Here is a 10,654-nt window from a genome sequence, read left to right as displayed (position 1 = left end):
ATTGCCGACGGGGCAATCGACTCGTCCTCCACTCCCACTCTGTCTCAGGTGAGAGCAAGGAGCACGGGCTCGAGCCCAGCCATTCGACCTCGGCACGACAGCTCACAGCTTCGCATACAGCAACTCGAGGTTAGTGCTTCTGTAACTCGTCCTTCCTTTAGTTATATACCTAGTCTTTGAGTTACTATAACGTTGGCTTGTAATATTACAGACCCAACTAGAAGAAGAGAGGAGGGAACGTCACGAGATGGAAGCGAGGATGATGGCAGAGCGGGAGGCAGAGCGCCGGGCAGATCATCAGAGGATGGCGGAGATGTTCCAGTACATGCAGAGCCTTGGCGCCGCACAGGGCATCGCTCCACCACCTCCATTGTTCCCTCCAGTTGACCCTGCTCTCTTCCACACTCCTGTGAGTATCAAAATTGTAGTTAGATGTTTGTAATGCATCTGGTATAACACATGCAATCTCTTATCTGTGCAGGGCCAATCTGGAGCGGCATCCAACAACCCTCCGGAAGGGTTCAGCCCAACGCAGCCCCGGTCAAACCGCCCACCTCCATGAGTGTTGTGTTTTCATTGTTTTAGACTTCAGAACTTATGTATAATACTTATGTCTGTGTTTGATACTTATGTGAGACCTTGCGACGTTTGAGACTTATGTTTGTGTTTGATACTTGTGTTGAACACTTATGTTTGTGATGGATATTTATGTTTGTGGTGACGGTTTTATGTTTGTGTTGGCTATTTATGTCTGTGATGATATCTGTGATGTATATATGTGATATATATGTGATATCTTATGTTTGTGTGGATGGAATACAAAAAACAAATAAAAAATGTATATACTGGTCACTTTGCCGAGTGTCAGTGTCATAACACTCGGCAAAGAGCACAGACCTGGGCACCGGCTTAGGTTCTTTGTCAAGTGTCTTCCTGGCAGCACTCGGCAAAGCCGCCTTCTTTGCCGAGTGCCACTTGGGACACTCGGCAAAGCCGCCTTCTTTGCCGAGTGCTGCCAGGAAGACACTCGGCACAGATATCTTCGTTGTCGAGTGTCACCGTTGACACTCGGCAAAGCCGTCGTCTCCGTCACCCGGCGCCGTAACGGTCGCTTTTCTTTGCCGAGTGCTCCCTGGCACTCGGCAAAGAAATTTGCCGAGTGCCCGAGAAAAAGTACTCGGCAAAGAAGTCTTTGCCGATGCACTGTTCGCCGAGCCTTTTTTGTCGAGTGTTACACTCGGCAAAGCCTTTGCCGAGTGTTTTTAAGGCTTCGCCGAGTGCCTTCAGGCACTCGGCGAAGCGATTGATTCCGGTAGTGAATATACTATATTTTGCTTGTTTAAGTAAGTTTTTTTCCTACAATGCATCAAGTAAGAGAGCAAATATCAAAACTTAGTTACAGTTAGCTAAATTTGAAAACAATACTCTATGTTTCACTAGTTTTCTTAGCATTTATCAAGAGGCCAATTAAGCACTTGGTTTGTGCATACAATCAAGGAATTCAAGTATAATATGTTTGTTGTTTGACTAGTTTTAGTCGGTTTCGGTAGCATCGATGTAATTAACTAAAATGTATTACTTACTTGAGCTCTATAATTCTACGCAGGTAGAGTTTGGTAAATCTAAAGCTTTGGTGTCATCATCGATCCATGTGTGAATTATACAAATGAGCACACTTACTTTGAATTGGTAACTTTCATCAAATTCTGATACTGGTAATTAATGTTAAGAACATGTATTTTAAATTAAAATTAATTAGGACAAGACAATACAGGAAGCATACATGATTTTTGCGAACATAAGTATGCCCTGTGACGAATCAAGGGCCCTGAAACTTATAACGAGAACCCCCTTTAGACAAGAACGCACAATGAGATAAGCTCTACACGCACACCAAAAAGAACACACGAGCAACACAAAATTCATATAAAAACCGTGATCATGGCTGTAAAGTGGTGAGAATATCCCTGCCCAACTAGGTTTCTGCTAGATAGGGCGCCTTGCAAAACGTCAAACACTCACAACTTGATAGCACATGCCGTCAATACAGCTGAGTTTAATTCTATAACAAGCCTGGACCGACCTGAGACAAGAACTAGACAACCAACACAGTAATGTTTAAGTACTCAAGAAATCGGAGAAGCGCTCATTGTTTATTGCATGACAGGGACAGTCACTAAGATCGAATGTGATGTTGCTTAGCTTTTCTGCAGAGCTAGCATGAAAGTGTTTGATCTAGCGGCCTCCCCACAACATACTCTATTGCACCTATATAGAGGTCATAATTATTTAATGATTTGTCGTAGGGCAGCCACTTTATTAGCTTCTTGGTTGTTCCATTACAAGAGGAAGGCGTTGAGATGGCTCTGAATATGTTGTCTTAAGAAAGGATAAAGGAATGTATCATAGTAACGTACTAACCTCATTGGCTGTCCTCTTCTGTATGGCTGCATCCTCAATAATTCAATCCTGTATTTCTTTCTATTATATCTGAATGCCAGCAAGTTTGTTGCATTACAAAAATGCAATTACCTCTCATGATAGGAATGAAAAGAATGTTGATATGACTGTTGCTAGACCATCATAGAATATAAAAAGTAATGAAAGGAAAGGAAAAAGGTAAGACGGAAGATGATGCAGCATTTGAAACAGCCAGGAAGAATGTATCAGGCTGTTGCAGCTGTCACAAGTTCCACGAGCTGGATCCATTCAGAATATGAATGAACTGGAAGTGACATCATCGGAAAAAGCTCTTTCCGTAATCACTGTATATTCCTACATTGTGCAAGAAAGATTGATGAGATGCACATCGTTAGAAAGGAAAACTTGTCTTGTTTATTTATAAATTAAATGAGTGGCGAAAGGGTCTCTAACCGAGTTGGTTATGTGTTTTGAGTAGCGCTCTAAGTCCTGAGTTCGAATTTCAGTGGAAGCCAACTGCTGCAGCTGTTCGGACTGTTTCATCTGCAATCAATAGAGACAAAATACTGTAGAAGCCGCAGTCGCAGCCAGATTAAAGCCGCAGCAAACAAGCTAAAAAGGGTCACTCACTAGTTCCTCTGATTGTATGCACACGAGATGGATTAACCTATGGAGAGTGGATCCTCATGTAGGGGCTGGGATGGCTCAAAGAACAATAATAAGCGGTTGAGTACACCTCAACTAGGATAAGGGTGGAAACAAGCCGAGATCGGCTCGGTGAAGCAATAGGCCAAGCTCGGCTAGGCTCGCTCTTCTAACGAGCCTAAAATGTTGGCTCGGCTTGGTTCCCTCTAGACTCACGAGCCGGCTTGCCAAGCCAACGAGCCTAACCATAAATATGAAATTGCCCTCTAAATTATAATATAAAATCTCAAAAATAATTTAGCTAACATACTTTAAATTAGTAAAATAAATATATTGCTAATATAATATAGAAAATATATTAGTTTCGTATTGTAATCTCAAACTAATCCTCTATTTGGTACTAGCAACATATGCTAATTAGGATTTTATGTAACAGATTGTTGTTGGATCGAGCCACGAGTCAGCTCGCGAGCCACAGCGAGCCGAGCCGAATGGCTCGCTCTTTTCACGAGCCATAAAAACAGGCTCGGCTCGAGCTCATTCTAAGCGTCGAGCCGAGCCGGCTCATCGAACTCGAACTTTTTTCCAACCCTAACTAGAACTTAAACATGGGTGGTATAGAGCCACAATCAATGTTTTTCATGTCGTCTGTTCAGACCTAGCTAGTAGCCTAGTGGCCAACCTGGCGACTAATCAGGATTAGTCATCGATCAAATCGATTAATCAAGCCTGATCGAGCTAATCGTCTATAGGTTTCAGGAATCAGGACAAATTATATAAAAAATACAGTTATGATTTAGCAAGCATCAAAACTGAAGAGTTCAACAGAATGCTAATGGCCATTAAGTTAGTAACCTACTTGTGATATTTGTTGTACATAATTTCGAAATCTTATCCAATTTCAAAACTCCTTGTTCTTATCGACTTGTTGCTAAAATAACACAAAAATGTATTTGTTAGGTACTATACTAGTGCATTATGTAATATGTTGGTTGTCTGTATAACTCGACCAAGAGGATAAGACCACACTCACGGTATTATATTAATAGAAGGCTGAGGTAATGATTCCAACCAATTTTTTTCTCGAAGCGCAGGAGAACTGCACGTCATTTTATTAAGGTAGAAGAAAAATACATGGTCTAGAAAAGACCGCCCTAGGTGCCTAACGAAGGCACCACTCACACCATTACATAAGTGCCACGGAAGAAAATAAGACATGACCACAACGGCCTTATTGTAGAAGAGTGAACTGGATATATTGATAGGAGATTGGGTACATATATAGGGACTCAACCCTAACCTTAATGGGCCGGCAGCCCAACAGTGGTGCCGGCCCACACACTTTCACACACACACAGTCTAACATCCCCCGCAGTCGCAACGGGGGCACCACACACGATGAGACTGGAGTAGAGGCCGAAGGTAGGAGTCGACGGGTTGAAATCCCCCCGCGGTCGCAGCGTCGTAATGGTGTGAATGTTGCGGCTGGAGTAGAGACCATTGTGTGCTCGAAGAAGACGATAGCCCCTAGATGCCGAGGTAGCCGAAGTCGAGGTGGTCGCGGTCGGAAGACGCGCAGCAAAAGCCTGATCTTCGGGAGGGTCGACATTCGAGCGTCAACGATCGGCAGGGCGACACAACAAAAGGGCACCGGTAGGCCGACCTTCCTCTTCTTCGATCGTCCAGGCGTCAAGGAGCCCCGCCAGGGAGGCCGACAGCAGCGCACGCGTCTGCGCCGGTCATGGTGTCCGCGCCCGCGACAGAAAAGAAGGGGAATGTCGGATCCGGCCGGGAAGGCCACGACAGCGACGAATCCGGACGGGAAGACGCGATCCAGCCAAAGGGACGGCGGATCGAGCCGGAAAGGTCGCAGCAACGTGGATCCGGCCGGGAAGGTCGCGGCAGCGACGGATCCAATGAAGGCGATGAAGGGGTGGGCGGCGGGGCGGGTCCAGCCGGGCAGGGGCCTGCGCCGGACCTGGCAAGGGGTGTTGGCAGCACCGGCGACGGGAGAAGTTCGAAGGGTGGTGCTACTTGGTGCTGTTGGTCGAGGTGATCGACACTAGGGAGAGAACGCCGGCGCGCGCCTGCATGCTCGCAGATCTAGCGACACAAACACAGGGGCACGCGGATCCGGTGGCGGCGGCTTGGGAGGCCGGGGAAGGGGAGGGCCGCGCCCACGGCCAGTGAGGCAGCATGCGTGCAGCCAGGGAAGGGGAGGGGCTGGCCGAAAGGGGAGGGCCTGGCCGGCATGAGGGAAAGGGGAGGGGCGAGAACAGAGGGGCTGCTCCGGCGCGCCATGGGGAAAACCGCGCCCGTTGGGGAAGGCCGCGCCGTCGTCGGATCCACGGATCCACGAGACGGCTCGACGCGCCTGCACCGCGCCCAGGCGAGGGGCCGCCGGTGGCTGATCCAGCGAGGAGGGCGGGGGAGCAGCGCCGGTGGGGAGGAAGGCGGCCGTCGCGGGGAGGGGCTGGCCAAGCGCCGTCGGGGAGGCGCCGGATGGGGCCATGCCCGTGTAGAAGCCGGGGGCCGGCTCCAAGGCCGTGAGGCCGCTGCCCGCGTGCGCCATGGCCGCCGTCGAGCCAGCCCGCGCCGTGGTCGCCCCGCGCAGGGGAACGCGCGCCCGCGCCGGGGCCGCTCGCCGTGGTCGCCCCACGCAGGGTAACGTGCGCCCGCGCCGGGGCCGCTCGCCGTGGCCGCCCCGCGCAGGGGAACGCGCGCCTTGCATCCGCCGCCGCCTGGAGATTGAAGGCGGACGGGGTGGGAGTGCGGCTGGCTGGATGGAGGTAGAAGAAGGCTGGGAGGCCGCCCCCGGGAGGGAAGGCTGAGCCTCCCGGGGGCAGCAGCGCAGGAGGCGGCTGCTGTGGGAGAGAGCCGCCGGCGGCTGCAGGAGAGAACGGCTGAGAGGAGAAAACCCTAACCGAACCTAGTCTGATACCATGTAGAAGAGTGAACTGGATATATTGATAGGAGATGGGGTACATATATAGGGACTCAACCCTAACCTTAATGGACCGGCAGCCCAACAGTGGTGCCGGCCCACACACTCTCACACACACAGTCTAACACTTATGCCTTGGGCCAAGAACGCCGACGACCTAAACACTAGCTCGTTGAGTTTGGAGGCCCCTGCCAAACCTCGCGAGCAAAGGCACACCCAACCAACAGATGGTTTATAGTTTCCATCTCCTGGTCACTGAGAACAAGCCTCCGGATGAGGCAGGTTCCTTTTGGCCAGACGATCAGCAGTCCACACACGACAATGGAAAACTAACCAAATGAAGAATTTGCAGCAAGCAGGAGCCCAGGTTTTCCAAAATTTTCTCCATGGCCAAACCTGATGGATCCAAGGAAGAAAGCTTCATAGGCAGATTTACTGCTATAGGAACCATGTTGCGTTAATTCCCATTTGTACTGATCAGCCACGTTTTGGCGTAGAACGACACCATCCACCATCTCCCAAATCTGCAGATACTCAACCAGCACCTGGACAGTGAGTGCTCCCTTGATGTCATGCACCTGGACAAGTGGACAGTGAGAGCCTGGACAACAGTCCGCCTGTTAGCAATTCTCTTTGGGACTGTTTTGACCAGATTAGGGGCCACTTCAGCCAATGTGTCCATCTAACCACCTATCTTTCCAGAACAGAATTTCCTCATCAAAGAGGGCCTTTGCCTTTGCAGGAACAAGGACATGTAGAGCAGCCCAAGGTATATCCGGATTTGTTTTTTGTGCCCACAACCAGGATACATGTAGACCAGCCCAAGGTCTAATCCGGATTTGTTTTTTGTGCCCACAACCAGCGTATCCTCACGGCAAATCCAAGGAGTTCTAAGTTATTAATCCCAACCAATTAATAGAAGGCAGCCTGTATAACTATGGTGATAAACCAATAAACCAGTAAAAAAAGGAAATATCAATTATCAAATAAATATCTAGCAGTTAGCAGTAGCACTAGTAGCAGCGCAGTACTGCTGAAGCACATCATAACACCGTCACATAGCATAGTCATACATAATTACATAACAAAAAAAAACTCTTCCCCTGCGGGGAGTATGACAGCCTCTGGCATTATATTAAAAAAAATACTTTCTCACATAGATCGAGACCACCTGACCAACTCAGTTAGAGACCCTTTCGCCAGTAATACATAACCAAACAAGGTTCGAATGGAACATAACGAGCAACAAAAGCAGCCTTCTTGCAATCTTGTGGCTATTGGCTAATTAAGTAGACCATCAATCAACCGGAAGCCTCTTCATCTCCATCATGATTCTTCGTCCTCATCCATTGTTGCTGCTGGATTAGAAGGTTCTGGTTCATATTTTCTTCTGTTCCATCTTTCCCATCATCTGCTACAGCGATATCTTAAGCCCGTGCGTTTCTTAGACGTTTCTTCTTGCTCAGGTCTGTTTGACAACGGTAGCAGCACAAACTGCAGCAGACCTACGCAAGTGACGCCCCTATAGGTCTTGAGTTGCACCAACAACTTCATCCACAACAGCCCAAGTCAAAGTATTTCCATAAACTTTGTGTACAAGTTTATTATTTGCATCAACCCATCCATTTTTTCCATCAAAATTCTTCAAGCAACAGTGGATTGCATTTCTTTCTCTTGGAACCAAGCTCTTTAATTTTTTTAAACCTGTTTTGCATTTTCCGGTTGTAGCTACAATAGTCCAACTTATTTAACCTTTTATGCTCTAACCAGTTTCTTTTCTTGGTATGGATCTACAAAAAACAGTTGTCAAGAGGACAACAAGCCAAAACCATAATATTGTGCAAGGAATGTTATCTCCAAAGTCTGAACTACTTAGTAGGTAGTAGAGTACTTACATCAGCAAAGGCACTCCAATTACGCTCCCATCCAGATGTTGCACATCAAAGGCTAAAAAATGTTCCCTAAACTTTGGAGCTCATAAGCTAGGCCACCATATGAACCCCACAAAAGAACTACAGTACAATTCCAAACTAATTAGTGCTACGTTACCAAAAACAAAGTGATCAAGGAAGAAGGAAAATAGGCAACTACTTAGATACTTAGTTACTTACTAGGTTTTTTTGTTTCTATCTCTTATTGCTAATGGCTTTGAGAAGCAATCGCCTTCGGATCTCTCGTAATCATCTGTTTGCTTGCTAATATTGGTTTTTTCTTCATCATTAGGCACCATCTTCCACAAAACGTCATTGAACACTGATATTAGGCATGAAGCTTGGCTCCTACCTTTATCTCTTATGCCAAAAAAAACTATCCTGGATTCAAGTAGAGGGCTGCCCCCCATACAGTTTTTGCTCCATTTGGCTTGTCCATCTCTTTTCATAGCACTCTAGTACCTCCTTCTATAGACTTGGTTCCTATTTAAAAGTTTCTTTGATTATGCTCTTTACAACATCCATGGCTGCCATGATCTCCGTAGTTTCTAGGTGTTTCATCCCCATCTGTTATCCTCAAGGCAACGAGAAGTGGTTGTGAAACTCATAGGCAATTTTTTCATGTTAGCCCAAAATTGTTGTGAAAGGATAATGTTCACATTTCACAACTTGCTTTCCTTCAACAGATGCATACAGGCTGTTAGTAGTCTACTCATCACTAACAACAAAAATTCTCAAGGCATTCCTATGTTTATGCATACTTGCCATGTTAGAAAAAAGTAGCAAAACGAGTCATAATCAGCCTTACAAGATCTCTACCTATCTTCTGCCTCATTTAATCAATAACCCTCCCATGCTTGTACATAAATTGGCATACCTTCTTTCTCATATTTATGCAAGTGTTGAACTCCTTTATCTTTGCTGCCTTGAAGTTGACTCTGTTGGGGACTTGTTCTCAAATGCTATGGGTTAAGAACAAGGCAACACAGAAGATGTTAATTGTTAAAGTCCTTCGTCCTTCGAAACATTATTTCCCTTAGGGTATAATAGTTTTCGGACGAAGGTCGTGAAGGGAATACCTTCATAGATTCATTATATAATGACGAAGGATGAAATGTAAGAAATATAAATGACAACATGCGCAATTATGCATTATTATTAAGCATAAACAGGAGTATCGTTGAATTACAAGTGTACCTTCAACTGGAAGGAAATGATAGTACAAGCGTGACGCAAAAAGCGAATGCCAAGTCAGCGTGAACAGTACGAGAGTACTGTTCACCTATTTATAGGCGCGGGACACAACCCATACAAAATTACATTCATGCCCTTTACAGTTGATAATAATTCTATAGTAATCTGTTGAGGTCTAAATAGCCTTTTCATCTTTAAGTCGGTTCCACTTTCTGCTGTCACGCCGAAGCTTTCCTGCTTACACCTTCGGCGCTGTACCGACCTTCGTATTATTCTGGTCTGCTGTGATGCCGACCTGAGTCCGAAGATACCTGTTCACACATTATACTCCAGAAATACTGTTAAATCCTGTTTTTGAGGACCTTCGGATGCCGAAGGTCCCCAACAGTAGCCCCTCGCAATATTAATTTGTTTGAAATAAAAAATTTAGATTGCGACATGGACGAAGGCTTTACGCCGAAGGTCCGAAAAAACACCTTCCCTTTGCTAGAATAGCAACATTCACTGACAAGCGGGGTCTTTCAATTTTCAACGCTCTTGGCGTATAAATACAGTCATACCGCAAACTCATTTGACACGCTCTCTGGCCAATTGCTCCTGCTCACTCAATTTTTAGCTCTTGTGCACTAAGATTTGTTAAGCCTTTAGTTTTGAAGCTTCGGCTTTGAAAATAGTTTTTAGTGTCTCCGAAGATGTCTGAGGATAAGAAGACTGCTGCTGAGATGAAGCTGAGCCTGGACGAAGAGAAAAACTTGGGGTTTCTTATAGCGATGTCAAAGACCAATACAGAAAAAATCACCAAGGAGATTCTGGAAGGTTTGTCTGAAGATACTGGTGACAGTGACAGCTATGATGTGGACAGTGGTGGTGAGGACTCCGAAGATCGTCCCTGGCGACCAAGCCATTCAGTTTATGGTAAATCAACTATCAAAGAGAATCATCTTGTCAACATGAGAGGAAGGTATTTCCGGGATTTATCCATTGTGAGGGCCGACGGAGGGGAAAAAACGTGCCCACACCCTGAAGAAAATGAAGTCGTAGTGTACCGAAGCTTTTTGAAAGCTGGACTGCGATTTCCTTTGAGCAGCTTCGTCGTGGAGGTGCTGAAAATCTTCGAAGTCTATCTTCACCAACTTACCCCCGAAGCAATCATAAAGCTGAATATCTTCGTGTGGGCCGTGAGAAGACAAGGTCTGCAGCCTGATGCAAAAAGCTTCTGCAATATACACGAATTATCATACGAAACAAAACCTTGGGGTAAGGAACAGTATCACAATAATTTTGGCTGCTACAGTTTCGTTTCCCGGTCCGGGTCAAGCTGCCCCGTGCCAACCTTTCGGAAGAGATGGCCCGGAGATTGGATGACAGAATGGTTTTATGTGAAGAATGATCTGACAGTACGAGAAGATATCAAAGGTATAATCATGCGCCCTATTTGGCAAAGCTTCGACCTTCGGAGGCCGAAGGTTGAAATGAATGAAGCTGCCGAAGAATGCCAGAGGGCCTTCGGCGCAGTCTG

At 46.4% G+C, this 10,654-nt stretch overlaps 1 long non-coding RNA gene across 1 annotated transcript; it reads right to left on the bottom strand.

The window, feature by feature from the left end:
* Positions 1-6,970: 6,970 nt before the first annotated feature.
* Positions 6,971-8,936, bottom strand: LOC109943805 (uncharacterized). Its single transcript, XR_002266886.1, has 2 exons — positions 7,906-8,936; positions 6,971-7,800 (listed from the first exon to the last, which is right to left on the bottom strand). It is a non-coding gene; the product is annotated as an uncharacterized lncRNA (long non-coding RNA).
* Between the last annotated feature and the right edge of the window lie 1,718 nt (positions 8,937-10,654).

This window comes from Zea mays, chromosome 1 (assembly GCF_902167145.1).
Source record: "Zea mays cultivar B73 chromosome 1, Zm-B73-REFERENCE-NAM-5.0, whole genome shotgun sequence".
Taxonomy (NCBI): domain Eukaryota; kingdom Viridiplantae; phylum Streptophyta; class Magnoliopsida; order Poales; family Poaceae; genus Zea; species Zea mays.
Note: the sequence above shows the minus strand (reverse complement) of the source record. Positions and strands in the feature narration are given on the sequence as shown.